This window comes from Sparus aurata, chromosome 15 (genome assembly GCF_900880675.1).
Source record: "Sparus aurata chromosome 15, fSpaAur1.1, whole genome shotgun sequence".
NCBI lineage: Eukaryota > Metazoa > Chordata > Actinopteri > Spariformes > Sparidae > Sparus > Sparus aurata.
Genome location: NC_044201.1, coordinates 25672870 through 25694083, shown reverse-complemented (window position 1 = coordinate 25694083; position 21214 = coordinate 25672870). Strand labels below are relative to the sequence as shown.

Below are 21214 nucleotides of genomic sequence, written 5' to 3'. Positions count from 1 at the left end.
TACTGAAACACATTTGCTAAACTTAGGTAAATCTTAAATAGTAAAATTACCTTAAATTTGTTATTATTAGCATCAAATGAATCAAGATTATTATATGCAAAACCACTTTATACTGATATCTGTGAAAGATCCATGTTGTTTAAACAGTTTTATACTTAATTCTCATTGAAGCAAATTATGTTATGCTTTGTAAAATTATGAAAAAACATATTACAATTGAGATAGTTGGCCATGTTAATGTAAAAAGTGCTTTGGAGTGCATTTAGTTGGACAGTACTTTAGATTTTTTTTTTGTGTGATTTGCCGTCTTAAGACTGACTGACTGATTTTAAAAAGTTGCCACTAAATCATTTCTCTGTATAGTTCTGCAACTTTCATGAACTATTTCAACAATTAATAACATCACATTTCCACTTATACTATGTGTCCTTAAAGGGTGTCATAAAAAAAGGATCATTTGAGGTCAGAGTAGATTTTAACGGCAGGAAAGAAAGAAGCAAAATGGAACATCAAAATTTGTTGAATCTCATTTGTTAGTTAGGGGTCGTAATACTGACGCTTTGGGGTTTTAGGTCGGGTTGGGCGCCTTCCCAAAGTATCAGTTTTTGACAGATTGGGGAAACCAAAGCGTCAGAATTTGGTTAGTTGGGAATGAGACTCAAAATCAACTTTTCTTATAAATAGGACTTTTAGCATTTCTTGGTGCTAGCTCCTTTTTCACCCCTTTTAAAACAAATTATGCTTTTAAAACGTGGTGGGAACATTTCCCCAATGTTCCCTTCACACCTGTGAAAACTACATTGACCTCTGTAGTGACTGATTGGGAGAAATCTCTGCAGCCATGTTCCAGGGTTCAGGGTTGTTGGGTATAACGTCCATGTGTCCACATACTTTTGTTCATGTCTAGTCCTGTATTTTTCTGAATTCAGGCTATTTAAAACAGCTCTTTCAGCATGTTTCAGAAGCCTGCGTTCCCCCTGATTTCTGTGTATGTGTGTTTTTGCTTTGTTTGTGTGATGTTTGACATGCACACACACACACACACATACACTGTAGAGTACGGGGACGCAGTGACAGCAGTAAATACCGGAGGACATCTTGGCCTGCGTTCAGGTTTATATGGGTTAGCAGCGATCACTGCCACGTCATATTGGCGCTGGCAAAATTGTGTGTCAGTCACTTGGTAATCCCAGTAAGCTGGTTATTTATCTGTTTGGCACTTTGCTCGCTCTCTCCCCGACAGTTTCACCCCGCTGTCTCTCCTCCCTCGTCCTCTACTCTTTCATCTTCGCATCCTCCCTCTCTTCTCCAGTTTTCCCTTGTCTCCCACCTACTCTCGCGTCTCCCTCTTTCATTTCGCTCTCAGTCGGTTTCTCTCTCCTTGTGAACCCCCGTGCTTTTCCTCTCTCTCCTCCCCGTTTTTTCTTCTCCGTGCCTCCCACTCACTCCAAAACGCTACCTTTGTTTATCCTTCTTCTATTCCCTTTCTCTCACCTCTCTTTGTTCCTCTCGCTCTCTTCTCCTTCCCCATCCTCCTCTCCTGCATTTTTCACATCTGTTTTGTCCTTTGTTTTCCTTTTGTCATCTTCTTCTCTCATCTCTCCTCTTCCTGCTGACTCTCTCTCTCTCTCTCTCTCTCTCTCGCTCGTCTTCTCTACTCATCCGTCTTTCTCTGTCGTGTTTATACTTCACACTCTCCCTTTCTCATCCCAATTTCTTCTCCTCCTTCTCGTCCTCCTTTTCTCAGACTCACTTTCTTCTCCCCCCTCTTTCCTCTTTCAATTTCTCCACGTCTCGCTCTCGTGTTTCCCTCCACCACTTTCTGTCCTCCACCTCTCACAGATTGCTTTCCCCCTGACCTTTTCCTCATGTTCTCCCTCTTCCACTCTCTTCATTTTCCTCCTCTCCGCCTGTAGAGCTGCACGGCTAATGGTCATCTTTCTCTCCTGTACTCATTCTCTCCTTCCCTCTCCCATCCACCCTTCAATCCACCCCTTCACTTTCTCTACTCAGTCTGTCGAGCCACCCTCTTCCTCTTCTTCTACACCTCGACTTGCTCTCAGTTCCTCTCTAATTCCTCCCTCTTTGTTTCTCCGTCTTTTGCCCCCTTCTTCCCTCCGTCCTCCCCCCCTTCAGAGCTCAGAGGAAGGATGCTGGACGGTCGAGGGCCTTTAACTAGTGAACTCCAGTCTCCTCTCTAAGCCTTTTTTCGGAGGCTATTCCTGAGACAAACACATGCTCCGCTCTGCCCTCTCCTCTGAACGGATCACTGCCCACTGGTATAAAAAATCCCCATCTCTACCCGGAAACGCGGCGTTCACTCTCTCGAATGTCTGAGCTGCAGGAATTGTGAGGACGCCTCTGCGTTACGTAAGATCAGAGGTCTCTCTGCGTGTGTTATTGAACTCCGAAGCTGCTTTTAATCCGGAGTACGCAATAACGTGATTTTTAAAAAATGAAATATTTATTGGTGCTCTTGGATCTTTCTATCCATCAGCAGGTGTTCTGCAGCGATCCAACAGCGAGAATGTGAGCAATTAAAACGAAAATATTTCTTTATTTTTGCATGTGGCGACAATGCTCTCATGCCGAGTTCCCAGTTATGGGTGTTTATGCTTTGACCACAGTGCCGGTGGTATTTTCTGAGCACCGAATTCCTTTGGCAGTCAGAAAAAAAAAAAAAATGGAGGGTGGATCACATTTGCTTCACACATGTCATTAAAATCAGTCCTGGGTGTCTCCTCTCGCGCTAAAAGAGCAGACAAAGAAGAAAGCCTCTTATTTTTCTCCTCCCTTTCTCTGGGACGTCTTTGTAAACATCCACAAGCTCCGACAGGGAGAGTCGGAGCGCGGCCCTGTAGTTAATTAGTCCCACTCTATTAGCCCAGCTGTTTGCTAGCTAGTTCCTACCAACAGGCCCCTTTGTTTAATACCCAGAAGCCCTCTGGAGAAACCTCATTGTAGCTGTTGTTGCCTTGGATCGTGCTTTTTTCTGTGAAGCGTAATGCTCGAAGGGCAGAGGAAAAGCCAACAGATCATATATGCCTGCGATGGAGGGGGGTCCCTCACGGACATGAGCGGGCCTTCTCTTTTTCTCCCAGTATAAAGTGCTCCTCTTTGCCTGTGTGAATTTGTAAGGACACCCCTTGGCTTCTCCGAGGGCCTGGCGCGCAATGGAAACAGAATAACATTCAGGCAGTGAATCGGGCAGCTGCAGCAGCGATGTGGATGCGAGTCGAGCAGAGGAGCGGAGCAGAGTGTTTGCTCTGTTTTTTTTTCGGAAAGCTACAGGGTTTCCCCCCTCCGCTTGTCAGAAACGTCCAGGGAGTGAGGCGATGACTGGCGATATTAGATATGTATCACCAATTACCCGGACCGTTTGTAAAGAGTGCAGTGTGCCGCGCCAAGGCAAATAGCTCCCTGTAAGGCGATGTGTTGGTGTCTGCATACATTTCTAGTGTCTGAGTAGGAGCCTGAGATTTCTGGTTGTTGGTCTGGTATCTAGCTCTGAGGTTTTTTTTGGTTTTTTTCTCTGGCTGGTGGAGCTGGAGGAATGCTCAACATGAAATCTGTGCTAATGTTTGCTATTTGACTGACCTAGACTGCTGTGAGTGTCCATGTTTAATACGAGCAAATCATAGACTAACATAGTTACGACTGAGTCGAAAAGTACATTTCTGTTGCAACTTTACATGTTTAGTTTTAATATTCTATATTGTGGCAGCACTTTGCTTTTGGTCTGGTCAGGTTTAAGAGGAAAAAACACTTGGTTGGGGTTAAGGAAAGATCACGTTCTAGTTTAAAATACCTGTTTTTGTCGGCAAAAACGCGGCTGGAAGTTGTCCTGACGTCTCGCTAAAAATATACTGTGGTTGTGATGCACAGCTTCCAGATGGTGCCGTCGTTTTCTTTCATTTGGCAGCCATCTTGCCTTACTGTCATATTTATGAAATGAAAAAAAAAGTTAACGTGTCCTGGGTTTGCAGAAACATGAAATGACAATATTTTGTTCTGGTGACCAGGCTGTCACGCATGAGGTCGTCTCTATACAATGAAATTTTGCATTGGATTCATTGTTCATAGTTCGAATCCCTGCCCCGTCTTCAGGATGTGGCTCTAGAACCGTTTGAGTCAGCTTCACTCCATTCATCCTGAATCACTGTATATAACCTCCACTGGCTGTGAATCGCCATCGATCAGCCCGAAACATTCCTGATGTTGTCATCCATCCAGCCACCCTCTGACCTCTGTGCCCCGCAACAAGGTCAGGCCACACAGGAGCGCTTGCTTTGCTGCCCCCTCATTGGCCGGTCTCCAGGGCCGGAGCGAGCAAACGGGGACATGGACAGGGGTGCCAGGCAATCAGCAGCCAGATCCGGCTCCACCAATCACTCGGCTTCACGTGGCCCCACAAAGTCACCGATTAATTGGTCCGATTGTCCAGTAGACTGGAAGAGAGGACTGTGAGTGTCTGTGGTGTGTGTGTGTGTGTGTGTGTGTGTGTGCGTTCCCCTCCCCGAATAGCTTTTCTCTCCCAGTAGCTTTTAGCTGCTCTCGAAAAATTCCTCTTGCAATGATGAGTTAAAGACTCACTCTATAGAGAATTGTATGCACTTTTTGTGTCGGTTCTTTTGGACAACTCTGAGAGACAATTTACAGCTTGCAGTTTCAGAATTATTAAATTCGCAAACACAGCAGTGTAATGTTACATTCGTGAAAAGGCGTTAAAGGTGCAATATGTAAGAATTGGTCAAATGCCAAAGTCAAAACAAATCAGGTTCAGCGCGTCACCAGAGTGCTGCTAACTAGTTAGCTCACCACTAGCACCGGAGCTTTGAACTGAGAGGAGCCAGGGCTAGCTCGTTAGCATGCTAACTTCAGTAGATATTGTGACATGTTTGATTTGTGCACATATACAGACCTCTACCAGTCCAGTAGAGGTGAGGTTGCCCTCCCCCACCCTCCCCTCCCAAGCTTGTAGAAGAGCCTATGATCACTGCCGTAAACACAGAAGGCCGTCTTTTAGAGCTACTGTTTGGTTTGTCCGTTCTGGACAGAAGACGACCCTCTCTGTCTGTAGATATAAAAGGCTCATTCTACGATAAAAAAAAAACACAATTATTCTTATTTTTAGGTGATTATAAACTCATGAAAACCTGCTAATAGCGCTCACCCTTAATCCTACACACTGTACCTTTAATTATTTAAATCTGCAAGTGGAAATATAGAAAGAGAAAACACTGCTTGGTTTTTTGAGGTTGTCTAGACGTTGTCTAGACGTTACCAATGAAGATTCTCAGTCCGGTAAGTGTCTTACTGGTGTCCAGCTTTCCTGGTAATCTGTTTAAATGCGAGGCTCTGTGGGTAGATAAAAGGCGTGTGGTTCCCTTGATTAGTCTGCTGTCTATATTACTGGAGGTGTGTGTGCAAGTACAGTAGCTGGCAGACACAAACACGGATCCCTCTTTGATTTCCCCAGAGCGCGAACACGGGGAGAAAGAGAGCAAGAAGACGAAAGGAAAAGAAAACGACAGAGAGAAAAAGCAAAACGAGAGCGTAAGATGATAAGGAGGAAGGAAGAGAATCTCAGTGTGAACGCTGTGAAAACATTTTGATGCTGACTGGAGCAGTGTGTCTGTGTGTGTGAAAATCCTGGAGTGATTGAGGAAAAAAAAAAAGGGAGAGAGGAAGAGCAGTTATCCCTGATGAGTGTGTTAAGTGCTGCTGAGTGTTGTTTGGGAGTCTATTGAGGCGTACGCGCTGCTAGCAAACAGCAATATCTTCTCTGCTGGTTCAGAGGTGAAAGAGTTGCAGCCGGGCCACCTTCAGCTCGCCGCCTGTCCCTTAGCGGGTCAGAGTCAAGAGTGTGCGAGCATGTGTCCATGTGTTAAAACGGTTTAATGTCTGCAGGGTAACAAGAGCATAACTTCCAGTTCACATGCTGCTTATGAAAATCAATATTTGAGAGGCGTAAAGGGTAATTGCATCTCAAAACACCTTTAGAAAGCATCCCACGACAACTCGGCGTTGCCAGTAGGAATGTTTATTCAGCCCGAACTGGATTTACTGCATCTCAAACATTATTATCTGTGGTTACCTGGGAAAATAGATGCTTGGCCTCTCAGCGTCCAATCACGACCTCCCTCCCTCAGATTCACAGAGGTCTTTACGACCTTCGACGTATCGCGGCGGCGGACACGTCCGTCGACATGTAGCGACCTGCCTCGCGGAGAATGATTGCCCCTCAATGACTTTTTATTGCCTCGTAGGCAATGAGCAAACTCGGAGTGGCCCGAGTTTGGCCCTCTTGAAAAAAGAGGAAATTGTATCAGGTTCCCACAGCGAGGGGCCAGTTTGCTTTTAGGATTAGGGCCGGTGTCACCGGGCCGCCGGGGTCGTGTGGAAGAAAGAGTCAGAAATACAAGTAAACAAAGTGACTTCCTCTCCTCTCCTCTCCTCTCCGTCATCTTCACTAACGTGTGATTTATTGTCTTGAACGAACATCTCGTCTGTGAGAAGTGGCCATAAAAGCAGTTGATAAGGTATCTCGGGTTATTTGACTGTTTGACTTTAGGATTTATGCGCTGATTGTTGCTGAGTTTGTTCACACATCATCATGCGAGTCTCATATTTTTATTGTCTGTGCAGCTCTCTTTCTCTCACAGCCCCCTGTTCTGTTTGCTCTCACTACTTCCTTGTTCTCCGGCCGTCTGTAATGACATTCAGAGGAACGCTGTGAGCATTTTGGAGGTGAATAAAATGTTTCCTTCTGTCTCTCTGTTACTTTAAATCCCCCCGCAATCGTTCACTCCGGCTCTCCCCGTCTGTTGGTTACATGTGGGCATGTTTGCATGACCGAAGAAATGCAAAGTCTGGGCCAGACCATAACAATATGCCTTGTGTGCACAATTTACATGAAATACATATTCATTCATGACATGCATGCACACGAAATAGCTTCTCCCTCTTCTTCTTCCCCTGCGTCTCTCATGCCTCTCGCTCTGTCGACGTGTTGTGTTCAGAAAGTCTTTCAAATGAATACAGCGGTGTCATTAATGTCTCTTGTTTCTTACATAATTGCCTTTTATCCTCCTTATTTTTACCCATAAATGCACTCGGATCACACCATGCCGCCGCTCCGAGAAAGAGCACAGCAGCCGTTTGTTTGAAAAGAAAAAAAAAAAACAAAACAAGAGGTTCTACTTCATTTGCTCCAGCGAGGGAGAGCAAGCGGGAGGGAAATGTATCTTTAGCTCCCATGTTATAATTGTGGCACGCTAATGATGTAGACACATTCTCACTGTCTGTTTACAGGAAGCGCTCTTCTTTAATTTGCGACTGGCGTGAATGCCAGATGCCTATATCTAATTACTGGTGTTTGCTAAAAGATACTATTTACACACACTTTTTGCCTTGTAGAGGTCTCTTGTGTGTCGGGGTGGGGAGATTATGACAAGAAAAGTTAAATGTGTAAACGTGGTAAAGACCAGTTTTTTTTATTCGGATTTATCTCCTTCCCCCCCCCCCCCCGTCTGTGTGCAGGAAGTTAGAACTCTTTTCCACATACGATACACATTTAGGCATGAAGATGTTTTCACCCAGCGCCTCTAAACCCAAGATCTTGTTTGGAGAGTGTCAACTGAGGACTCCGTTCAGGTTTATTTCTGTACGAAGCACCATAATTTGCGCCGTTGTCGTGTCATCATACCCTGAAAGAAGATGCCACTTTTGTCAAATTACTGGATAACTCCTTTTGGAAAAGAAATTCTTTCGCCTTGATTTGCAAATGTAAACAAGTGTAAAAAAACGTGATAATGCGCTTGTCATGCGATGACAACGGGATACAAAAAAAAAAAAAAAAGTTCCCTTGTGAGATAATTTGTGTTGGAGGGTCTTGTGCTCCTGCCATGGGAAACTTGTCATAGCTCAGCGCGGTGACAGATTTGGAATATGTCACCAGTTTGCGCTCCTTATTTTGTCTGTTTTCAATTCGGCTCCAAATTGCCTGGAATCAGACAGGGACACACACACACACACACACACACACACACACACACACACACACACACACACACACACACACACACACACACACACACACACACACACACTCGAAAGCTCTCCCGGAAAGAAAATGCCCTGGCTCTTAATCATGGCCAAAACAGGTTCATAGGGAATCACAGCGACTCATCACTGGCGTGTCACAACGCATTACATCTGGCCGATAAAACAACCCTAAACTCTCTCTCCTCATTCTTGCTCTCTCGCTGGCTCTGCCTCCCTCCTCCTCTTCCTCCAGCCTCCTCCTCCTCCTCCTCCTCCTCCCTGAAGAGGAGCTGAGCTCAGGACCCAGGAGGCCTCCGATCAGATAGTAGACGTTAACTTTTCTTGGATAACCCTGATAACAGGTGGGGCGGCGGATGACAGGAGTGACCGAATGAGCTTTTTCTCATGCTCAGCAACAATTAACACTCCTACAGGAGTATTTATTTTATATAGATGATGAGAGACTGTAGTTTTTTGGGCATTCAGTTACATGGAGAGAGAATGAAAGTAAAGAGAGAGAAGGAATGGAGGAGGGCGGGGGAGTGCAAAGAGACAGGGTATTAACACTTTGTTCAGTGGAGAAGCATTGTTTGGCCCCTTGGCACACACAAGAAGACACACACACAGACACACACACACACACACACACACACAAACAAGCAACTCTCACACACACACACATGCACAGAGCACCAACGTTTATTTAAGCTTTTGATAAAGAGATTAGCCCCATCATCCTACGCTCTTAAGCTAGCCGAGGGGGTCCGTGTTCAGGAAATCCTGGCTTTCCTGACACATGGGCTTATAGGGGAACTTGGCTCAAGCAACACTTATATGATATTAATGCAATTCCTAATGGTCAGATTAACATGTGTTGGTGTTAAAAAATGGAGGTCGCTGCGGTCAGATTGGTATATTACAGCGGAGCGGTTGAAGAGGGGTGACGGGGGGAATAAGACAGAAAAGGAAGTGAGAGAGAGAAAATGGAAACAGAAGAAGGAGGCGGAGTAGTCGTGCCAGCCGGGCTGTTTTTTTCTTTATTATTAGCCCTATCGCAGTGGTTGGAGTCCAGCTTAAAGCTACAAACAGCGAAGTGCTAATTTTAGCCTCCAAAGAGGATAAGGATAAATAGCTTGCTGCCAGTTTGCCATATGGTCCCCCGCCGATTATATTGTGTCAGGAATAATTTGGCCCCACCCCTCCCCTATATACACACATAAACACACAAACACACTCGCGTATCTGTTGTCTCAGCAGATATTGCGCGGGAGACGGCTTTATCTGAACATGTGGGAACGATTGAGGGGTTTGATTGCAATGAAATGATCATATTTAAGACAAATTGGCAAGTAAGATGTGCTTTACTCTCCCCAAAATGTCACAGGATTTACTCTTTCTTTTGTAAGAATAAAAAGATATGCCAATTTTCAGACAGGAAATAGTTCTTGTGGCGATGGCTGTCTTCTTTTTTCTATCCACTATAGCTTCCAGCTGCAAGGTGACACTTGGCCTCTTCTGTAATCTTCCACAACTTGGTTTATATTCCCGCTTGTAAATGTGAGCCCCCGTCGAAGAATAGAAATGAGTCTCTCTCCCTCTTTCTCCCCCTTCGCCATCAACACACATGCATATGTTTCACATGTAAATGCAACACACACTCGCACAGCCACTCTCCATTATTCTCTCACTCTCTCTCCCTCAAATTGAAATAATTCAATTTATGGACACAGTTCCAGACCTCCCTGGCTAAGACCATTATGCATGGAGCCCCCCCTCTCCTGACAAAAGAACGGGAGAATTTACCAGCCGGCTCTCCAAACGACACCCACACAAAGCCAATTTCATGCCAGGAAAACACCAGCAGAAGCACCATTTTCGGTCAAAACCGGCATCCCTGTGGGATTTTTTTCCCCCCCCTTTTTTTTTTAAATCATTGAATATGGGTCGATGGTACTTCAACCATAACCCTGATATGACACGTGCGACTCCTTTTGCTTGAATTCCACACAGGTGCTCACTCATTTTAAAGCGGAAGTGTGAATAACATCAGGTCACAGATTTGAACACACGTTTAAATATTCTGTTTCAGTTTGGGTGATAATGAATCGAACGTGTAAAAAATGAAATACCACGTTTTGAGCTGACTGGGTGTGTTTTTTGAGTCCTACGACGCAGGAGCTCCAAAGCAAAGGGTGGATTTAATGTGTGTCAACTGGGCCAGAGCCTGACCCAAGGCTGACCCAGACCAAACATGCTGCCCCCTGAGGCCCAACACCCCTCTGGTCCTTTTGACATGGATACCTGCTATAGGGGTTTCACTGAGAGATAAAGACCTCGGCTAACAGTTTAAGGAGAGAGGAAAGAAGGGGCTAGATAACAAATACCTGTAGATAAACACAAGAGCAGCAGGGTGGGCCGGAGGGCAGCGCTGACGTTTACTTTGTGTGTTTGCAGAGAGCAACACAAGGCACGCCGCTCACCATACACACACTCACGAACACACACATTTGGATGTAACCCGATCGTCCCCTCTCGCTCCGAGCCAGTGAAACTCAAAGAGATGAGCAGGGACCGGGGGCTGAGATTCTCACTAGTGATAACCTTTGGAGTAAAGAACTGAGTGGTCGGTGTTAAACACACACACACACACGCTGCATATACATATATTGTACTCGCAAAGTCTCAGGTCTTTGTTCCACCACTGAGGTTCTCTCTCGTGGCAGAGAGGTCATACTTTTACAGGAAGTCACCCCCAGAGAGGGCTGCCTCCTTCAGGAAGTGACTCGGAGGGGACTGTGCGGCGAGAGCGCCGGTGTCCACGGGGGGCATATCACTCCCGTCCACATGGGCCCACGCTCCACAGGAAGTAGGCCTGCTGTAAACCCACTCACTTCCTCTTCCTCTGCCCGTGTCCCGAAAGCCTTATCAGGGCTACGTATGGGGAGGCTGATAGGACTACAAATCCCCCACATCCCCACAGCAACACATCCTGTGCCTATCAAGGACACATTGACGAGCAGGAGGAAGTGGAGATACGGGGAGCGTTTATAAGGTTCATAGTAAATTCAGCTGGTGGATCGTGTGTGAGAAGGCATCCTATAATAAAAATCCCACATGCTTCTTCTCTACAACAGCTAGTGGCCCCTTTTACACATTTAAACATGAAAATTCAACAACCGTACGTATTAAAATAGAGTAGGTTGTTGTCTGATAATGACTGATCCTGTTTTCCAAACCACCCCTTCAGTAACCTGAGCTCGTGGGTGCAGACCATATTTCACTCCTTCATATTACTAAAACCTTCTGTTATTCCAAAAAAAAAAAAAAAACCCTCACTGGATGCTAATGCGCTATTATTAGCCTCTGCCACCGCAGGGTTAGCGTGCCTGTATTATCTAACTACATACTGCAGTTTGGCTGGCGCTGATAGGTTAGCATGAGTGGGAAAATCCTGGTGTATTAAAAGTGTTTATCAGAGGCCGTGTCAGTCAGACAGTCACCGCGTGGAGAGACGCACACGTGCATGTACAGATGTACACGCCAGCTCTATAAAATAAACTGGGAAACTTCAGTTTGGTTAATGGAACGACTCACTCCAAACATGAAGGCATGATTACAGACAGAACGTACTGATTGTTGGTGCTTAGAGGATACATTTCCACTTAATTTTAGTTCATTAAACTGCTGGCTTTGATAGCTTGGTTGGAGTTAAAACAAGGTAGTGCTGCAAGATATAATTTCACAAAATTTAGCTCATCGGAAAGGATGAGATCATGTGAAAGGATGGGCTTGCAGTGAATTCACGTTGGCTAAAAGAGATAGTAGTGTGCTCCCGAAAGTTAAAGAAAGTGTCTTTCTGCTAATAAAAAGGACGTTTTGATGGTTTATTCAAAGAAAATGTATTTTTCTTTGTGTATTCATTGTTAGAATGTGTTGTGAGGTCGCAACAAAGTTTAAATAGGATGTTTTTCCTTTGCTTTAGCTGAAGGTTCCCTGTCTTTGTCCCGTGTCTCCATTGAAGGACTTTTGAACGCCCTTCAGCACATCAGCTGACTTTTGGAAAGGACTGCCGTGCCATTGTGCTGTTAAGTGCTCTTAGCTTTTGTTATAGTCCTTGTCCTCTCTACCGTCCCTTCCCCCCCTTTTAACCACGTCTTCCATAGTCCATTTGACTCCCTCTCTGTGCGTCTGTTGTGTGCTGAGTTCGACTGGAGCTCGGTGAGTCGAAGGTGTCAAAAGCCATCTGAGAGGCAGCGAAAACAATCGAGACAGTGACAGTTAAGAGTGAGAATGTTGCAAAAGAGGCACGATTTTCAGGAATCAGAGCATTTTGTGTGTTTGTGTGTTTGTGTGTGTGTGTGTGTGTGTGTGTCTGAGGACTTCCCTTCACTCAGGCGAGGAATCTGTGGGCCCCCCTCACAAGTGCTCCCATTTGAACCGAGTCTGGCCTTCTATCTTCAGGTTAGAAGAAAAAAAAAGAAAACGGCAACACAAAGGCAAGAGGGGAAAAATCAATAGTTACACAGCAAAAGTGCTCAACATGAAAGGGTGAATTCATCGCCTTACACTTTCATTTTGGCTTGTACCGTCTGTCTCTTTCTCTCTCATTCTCTCTCTCGACTGATCTGGAAGTGGGAATAAAAGGCAGTCGCTGTGTGTGTGTGTGTGTGTGGTTGTGTGTGTGTGCGTGGAGGCATACTGCAGTTTAATGTCGTGTCGGTGCCCCACGCTTGAGGCAGTTTCCAGCGTGTCAGGCAGCCTGTGGTGATGACCCTTTACGGGAAAATGGCACAGAGAGAGCAGTCACATTTACACTGACATTTTTGCCATCACCTATGGCTATGTCAACAGGGCTGATCCCTCGCCTCCCCCCTCCTCCCACTCTCTCTCGACAACCAACAGTGGATGGGCCTCGGCCATAACACACAGAAGCAAAGGAACACTTTCACGGAGACAATAACCATTTCCACAGGTCTAAAATTCAATATTTTTTATAAACTATCAATCATTTGGTTGATAAAATGTCATAAAAACTGAGAGAAAAGCACTACATTTGAAAAACTTGAAACGAGTGATGGGTGATATATATATATATCTTGATATATTTGAAACATCCTAATCAGTACATCATAAAGGCGAGGAAGGAGCGACGGAATCAAATATCATGAAATATTTGACGAAATATCTGTTGGTACTTTATCAAAACATTAGAGGAGACCTGTTTCCTTTCCTTACATTTATTATAAAAGTTCTTGTGCATGTAAAAAGTCTTGAAAGTTAAAAAGCCCAACGACCACGCTAACAGGAGCTCCTCTCTCCCACAGAAAACATTGCTCCTGAAACGCCTCGTCAGTAGTCCCGCCTCTAATTCCGTGACTTTGTGACATCACACTACATCGCCATGTCACACATTTCCATGATATTTGCCTACATTCACGTTAGAGGTGAAGCTAACCATGACAGAGCCGGCCGGAGACACAGTGAGCGGTGCTGGCTCAGGCGTGTGTGGACTGACCAATCAGAGCAGACTGGGTATCTGGAAGGGGGGGGGCTTAAAGAGACAGGAGCTAAAACAGAGCGTTTCAGACGGAGGGAGAATACAAAGCTATAAAAAAAATTTAAGCAGTAACCAAAAATAAAGTTATGAACCTGAACATTTGTCTCAATCATAATAATGTGGATTCAGTGACAACTACATGTGCCATATCACGATATACAGTCTGGTATCAAGATAACAATATATTGTTTTCCGTCTGTGGCGCAAAACTAGTAAGAATGCATTCAAAAGCCACATAAATCTCACAGTCTGAGGCTTTGAGATACGCTTTTAATTAACTTCCAAGCATCACAACGAGCCCGTGCTTTTATTTTTGTTTGTTGTTCGACAGGTTTTATGTCTCTAGCTTCCTGCTCTCCTCCTCATCAGATCACCACAAATGAAATAATTACCCGAAACTTTGCTTGGATTCTCACATCAAGATGTCTCCAGTGAGCTTTAATTACAAATAACCCTCGTAAATGACTCACCAGTTACTGTCATTATTGAATCTGTCAGCGCCGATCCACAAAACTGTCATCATTCAAAGTAACCAGCTTTGTTATTGCTAAGCACTCATTATTAACTGTAATTACTTGAATCTTTGATTGCAGGAAGCAATTACTTAGCTCTCCCCTGATTGTGTACCTGGTAAACCCCATTTTTCCTTCTCTTTGCAATAATCACAACTTTCTCTAATCCGTGTGTTTATTATGTTGTATCCAGGAGGATTAATCTATGCTTCAGAGTGATACGATCTGAACGCGCTGGCTGAAGTTTGGAACAAAGACCTGAAAATAGTAGTTTCTCTCTGGCAAAGGCAGGAAGGGAAGTCTAGACTAGCCATATTGTTTTGTCGACAGCGCATGTCATTATCCGCGGAATAGTCGAGGGGATTTCTCTCTGTCTCTCCTCCTACTCTGGAATAAAAGGGAGGCGAAACAGCATTGGTCACAGAGAGTGTTTTGTATTGAAGTAAGTGTGTGTGTGTTGGTTTAGAATACTTTGGTCGTTCCGTTATTGGAAACTTGCCTCGTGGACGATCCTCTGAAACGGGTGCATGCGAGTGTGTTCGAGTGTCCGTCTGATTTGGATGCAGTAAAAAGGAGGGACGCTCTTTTAAAATGTGCCCCTAGTTGGGAATTGTGTTGCGAGGAATTCCTGCATGTTCAGAATATTTGCAGGTGGGAGGGGCCTGCAGGGCCCATGCAAAGGGAACCCCCCACCGCCTGCAACCCCCCCTGCACTCCCCCTCCCCGAGTCTAGAGCTTATGAATGGCCTGAATACAATAAACGCCACTTTTTTTCTCCTCTCCCTCCCTCTTGCGAGCCCTTCTTTACCTCTCTGAGGATTTCTGGGAATGCGATGTATGTGTGCGAAGAGTGTGTGTTTTTGTGTGTGAGTGTCAGAGAGAAAAAGGGGGTGAGAGGGGAGAGCACTTTAGTGAATGTACATCGGCATACGTGTGTGCGCGCTTTATGTATCATGTTTTTGGTGTGTGTGCGTGTGTGTTAATGTATGGATTCCTCGCCTGCCAATACGAGATGTGTGTATCCCATGTGGAACAGGATAGCAGGTCCCTGAGGCCTGGGCCTTGCCTGGGCAGCCAACCCAGGGTCATGTGAGCTTTCTGGGGTGTGAAACTCTAGGAGTGGCCCATGAGAGATCAGCTCCAGGTCACCCGCACTCGCAGCGAAACAGACACACACTCTCTTTCTCTGTTGCTCATAGAATAAACGCACTGTCATAAACTCAAAAAGACCTGTCTCCATTCCCCCTCCCACTCAGTCCGCGGCCTATAAAAAGCTTGCAAAAACATCTCACAGTATCCTCCGAAAAACGTTTAGCCATCTGCGAGTGATTCCTGCCACAGGATCCCACTTGTGACATCTGGCACAAAGCTAATATTCATAACCTCTTATTCTCCTCCACTCAGCAGTGCCTCTATGAAGAAATTATTAGAAAGCTAAATGTCATTATTCTCCTGCGTTGCGCTGGAAGCGACGTGTCTGACAAGATCGGTCTTCGCAGATGACTGACTGGTGAATCCGCTGCTGTTAATTTGCCAGGCAGCAGAAAAATGGCTGACACCTCGGAATGGCACGTGTGCCCGCGCGGAGGGGGCAGGTAGTACCAATCTCTGTCTTACACTGAGAGATGGTTCATAATCAGATCATAACAGATTAGCCTAGATACTGCTTGATAATGTCAGGGTACGCCTTGAGACAGAGAGATGTAGAGAAGTGATAAAGACACAAAAGAGGGAGAAAAAGAGGAAGCATCATTAGGACTCAGACTGAGAAGATCAGGGCTGAGGATATTGAACAATGTCAACCCATTTGCCCCAATTTCTATTTCAATGTCTGATTTTACAAAGAAATAAAGCTTCAAACCTGCAGTGACAAAAGGTAACAATGCCTCATCTCACATCCCCAAATATCCTCGATTCCAACCACACACTCCAGCAGACAGGCTGAGAGGGAGAGGCAGAGAGAGAGAGAGAGAGAGAGAGGAGAGAGAAAAAGTAATGAAGTAGGAAGGAGGGGAAGGCAGGAATGAAACATGAAGTGGCGGAAAGGCTTAAATAAAAGCCACCGAAGCTGAATGAGCATAGAAGTAACTGTCTGTTTTGCTAATGCTAACGAAGCTAGTGAAAATGCATGAAGAAAGCTAACCTAGTTTTTACGTCATTATCTGTTTGCACGCAGTGTGTGTGTGTGTTTGTGTGCGAGTGTGCATTTGTGTATACAGCGTGTGAGGGGACTGATAAAATATTCCTTCCCTTGGTTGGCCCCGGGGCATTTCAACTGCCCCTGGCTCCTTCCAGTCACTGGCCTGCTCCCTAATTGCCACACACACACAAACACACACACACACACACACACACACACACACACACACACAGAGACACACATGACATTCAGAGCTTCTGTGGCTGGAAACACACATGCATAAAGAAAGGCAGAGATAGACACACACGTACAGACCAATGCACATCCATGCATGCATGCATTCTTCACACACGAACATGCACCCCCACCATCCTGCATTGATTCACCCCCTCCACCCTCTCCTCCGCCTCCCCCCCCTCACCCAGCCCCTCCTCTAACTAGTTGCATAGATGTTGTCATGGCCGATCAGTGGGCCAGGCCCAGAGTTGTGCCTGTGGCTTTTCCTCGTGGGGAGACTGGAGCTTGCTAGCCTAGCTGCCCACGCTGTATGAATGCAGCCCAGGGTTACAGCCTGCTGATGCTCTTAATGAGCCTGGCAGCCTCTGTATGAGAGTGACTGACTGCTTCACTGGCTGACTTGCTGCCTGGCTAGCTCTCCGACTGCCTGAGTGAATGGCTGATTGACTGACTGGCTAACCGGCTGACTGACACGTTGTTTTATGACTGACTTGGTGGCTTTATAGACTGGCTAGCTTACCGGCTGACTATGTAGTTAACTGGTTAACAACTTCCCGACTGACCAACTTGGGGACTTACTGGCTGAACGATGAACTCATTGCAATGTCCACTAAGGCCGTGTTTACACCCATGCTGATACATTTGAAATTGCTGCTTGCATGTTTTCAGATCCTTTCAACGTTCTAGCGGCCGTCACTTAAATGGTCAGAATAAGCGTTGGCTAAGATACCACAGATAAGTTGAAACTGAACGTTTCTTGATGTTGCAACTTGACATCTCTTGTCAGGTTAGGTTTAGGCACAAAGACCACTTGGTTACGGTTTGGAAAACATCATGATTTGTCTTAAAAAACCTGTTTTAGTCGCCACAAATACAGCTGGAAATTTCCCCCACAGACTCAAACTGCGGTTGCCCACTCGGCAGCCTTGTGGCTTATAATAAACTCTCCAGAAAATCAGCAATTTATAATATTTACTCTCCCGATTTTAACAACCCAGCTATTTGACTGCTTCTTCTCTCTGTAAGTATCTTTTGACGAGCGTAAAATGGGCACTTGATGAAAGTGTAAGAGCAAACAACACTGTATGTATCCACGACAAAGACCTTTGCGGATAAGTTCTGTTTTTTCGGTGTTAGAAAAATGTCAGCTTCAAAGGACAAAATTATCTGCATTACAGTGGACACTGCCCGACTGACTGTCCTGTGTCTGATGTTTTCAACTGATTAACTCCATCTCTTCCCTCTCCTATCCATTATTTTCTCCTCCTTCATCGCCCGCTTCAGTGGCTTGAGTTTTTTCTTCCTCTCTCTTTACCGCTCTCACTGAACACTCCACATCCGTTATACCTCCTCTGCCTCTCTTTTAACCTCCCTTCACCATCTCCCTCTCTCTCTCTCTCTAAGGCTGAGGTAACACCATTGACATTTTCCCAACATGGCTGCCAGACACGGTTTCAACACCTTTCCTGCTTCACCCTTCCTCACTCCCGCAACCTCTCTCTTTTCTCTCTCCTCCGCCTGCCTCCCGCTCTTCCCCCCTTCGCTTGCTGGGACTAAAGCAAAGCAGAAATTAGCCCCAGACCTCGCGGAGGTGATTGGTATCAAATTGCAGTGAAAATGGAAATGCCAATAAAATTGACAGCCCTTCTCCAGCCCTCCTTCTGCCTTTTCTCCCTCTAGGTAAAGTAAGTGTCTATAGGTCAGACTTGCTTAGAAGTATTGAGAGGGCTGAGGAAAGAAAGGGGTATTCGGAGGGGTCTGGGTTCACCTCTCTGGGTCGGGGCTTGCGTAATGGACTGACGAAAACAGCTGGACTGAAATCTGCATAACAGTATTTGATTCCGTTTCTGTTTCCGCCTCGTTCTCCCTGCGTCAGTGCTTTGAGAAGATGTTGTGTATGTTTAACATGAACTTAAGCGGTGTCTTTTAAGTTCTTTTGACGCGGTTCAATAAAATGGATATGGATATGATGCGGGCAGAGAGTACTTCTCTCACATTATGCATCATTTTGGCATGTGATTAATTATCGATTAGCTGGAGGTCTTTGGGGTTATTTTGTATTCCATAGGGTCGCGATTAAGAGACTTAAAGATTTGTAGTTGCTGCTTGAACGCCATTTTATTCACCATTTATCGATAGATACAATGTGCTACTGTACAATATGGCTGCAGCAGTGCGGAATGATGTTGCACTATATGGAGCGGTGGCAGCGTAAAGGTTAGAGAGAGCAGGCTCGTGACCGCTTCGATAACTGGACTGGAAAGAGCAGCTGAAAAAGAGATTATTCACTAAGTGTTCCCTGTTGAATGAAGGTTAACGATAAAAAAACACACACGGTAATGTAAAGTACTGCATGACACAGCGAGTGTGCGAGGCAACACACCCTGTTTTTTCTGAGCATCCACACTTTTATTACCCATTGTGTGCCTCCTCCGTCCCCCCTTGAGTTTTCTCTCTCCCCATGCTTCTCACGATTTCTCACCTCTTCCCGAGCGTGCCTCCCTCCTCGCCCACTCTCTCGCTGCACTCACTCACTCGCTCATTCACTCACCCGCTCACTTACTCGCTCACCCACTCGCTCACTCAGTCATGATCTGAGCTGGTACTCCGGCCGTTCGCTTCTGTTTCCCCAACTCGCATGGGACAAGCCCCTAGGTTTGTTATTGTAGGCTTTGCTGAACATGAGCCGGTCTTTACAACGGATTGAAAGCATTTGCTTCCAATGAAAATCTGGTCTTAGATTACAGGGCCTCGGCTTGGCTCACCCCGTCTTTTCCAGCAGGAAGAGCGACGCAGGGAGGGAAAGAGAAAGAGTGAGACAGACAGAAGGGTGGGTGTATTTAAGCCCTGAAACAGTAGGCAGAAAAAACTCACTTGTTCAGCTCAGGCTGCATTTGTCCCGGGTTAATGATGTAACTGAAGCTTGCAACACGAGTGTGTTTTTAGACAGAGAGAGGTCTAAGAGCTGGGTGTAAGGGGTACTTAGTCTGTCATGCTGAAACAGTTGGTGGATTAATGAATTAAAGGACGGGGAAGTTGACTACGATAATTAGTCAAACGTTTATCAAGAGAAAGCCCCTCTTAGATGTAAGGATTTGCTGTTTTTCTCTGTTTTACAGCTTTTAAACTTAATATCTTTGGATTTTTGGGGGGAAAAAAGGCTCAAAGAAGTTGCATTGTGTACGTTTATAAATACTCAGACATTCAGTAGAGTGCATACCTCCGCCAAGGCCAAGCCCAAGCCCAAGCCGTCCCCTCTAATTCAATCAAGACTAATCCAATATCAAATTAAACATATTTAAATCCTCAAGATATCGATTATTTTCTTTTTAGATCTGCATCAAATTGTACTCACTCGTAGAGCCACCTAAATACAACTGAAGTTTTGTCAACATCCATACATATTCAATATCAATAACAATGTGGGAAAACAGCCAATGTCGCAATGCCAAAGAAGGGGTGGAAAAAGTCCTGGATCCGTCCCTTTATCTGGATCCGCACCAAACCTTAATGGGGTCTATTCTGGGCTCAGACCCGTCCTCCATCCAAGTTTCATGGAAATCCCTTCAATAGTTTTTGTGTAATACTGCTGACAAACCAACCAACAAACGGACTAAAACACAACCTCGCTGGTGGAGGTAATTATAATCCTGCATAGATGAATGTAGAAGATTTAAAGTGTGTCTACATGAGCTGTACATTTACTCATGTTGAACTAGAAGAGAGGTTACTACCTTGCTCGAAGGCACTTTGCCACGTGGCCATTGCCTGAACCCAACTTTTGACCTTTAGGTGGTGGTACAGTAGCCCAACCCCACCACCGGCTCTACATGCATATATGCATTATTAATGTGCAGTGGGCGGCGCTTGCATCAGTATCTGTGAAAAGCACGCTCTTATTTTTATCCCTCCCCCACCCTCCGACAGCGTCACCTCCACTTCCACGCGAGGTTCATTAGACAGCCTTCAATATGTGTGCATATGTATCTCCTTCTGCCAGAGCAGTGTGAGGGAGAGGGAGAGAGCGAGAGCTAGCCAAGAGTGTTGTTTCGTATGGATCATTGAGAGCCTCTCTCTCCTAATGGTGTATATAATTCAGGTGCCCTCCAGGCATGCTTTCAGGAATTCTTTTGCCTGAGGTAATGGGGAGCAAAGGCCTGGGTTTTAGGCCCTTGATTATTCCATTGATGTGGCAGGCTGGAAAAAAGTCATCTCCAACCGGATTAGCGCCAACATCCCCATTAATTATCGATGAATCGGGGGCTTAGGGTTTAGCTAGGTGCTGGGTGTCGCCCTCTGCAAGTTAGCGGAGTGCGGGCCCGCTCGAATGCAGTTATCTACTCCCGCCACAGTGAATAGACCTAGAAGCTTTAGAAGTGCTTTGTGTGTAATCAATAAATAACTGGATCCAATTCTGTGCGCCGCTTCAGTGTTTTCTATTTTTTTTTTCTTTCTTCCTTCTTTCCTTCCCCTCACTTCCAGTCGACGGAGGCGGAACGGGACAAAAGTCGGTTATCAGCTGGTAGATTTCAGGCGGTGAGGGCGCCACTTGTTTACCTCGCCTCATGTTTCTTTTATGATTACCGTCTTCATTGAGGGTGGCTCGCATTTTTGAATAATGATAATAACAATTAGGCTTTTCACAGCCACAGATGGGAAGAGCCTCTTTCTCTCCACCGGAGCCGTATAGAATGCGTACAGTAATTGGGTAGTCTTGAATAT

General features: G+C 45.4%; 1 protein-coding gene across 6 annotated transcripts in view; it reads left to right on the top strand.

The window, feature by feature from the left end:
* Window positions 1-21214, top strand: part of meis1b (Meis homeobox 1 b) — a 138164-nt gene that overhangs the window by 72019 nt on the left and 44931 nt on the right. The window lies entirely within an intron of this gene.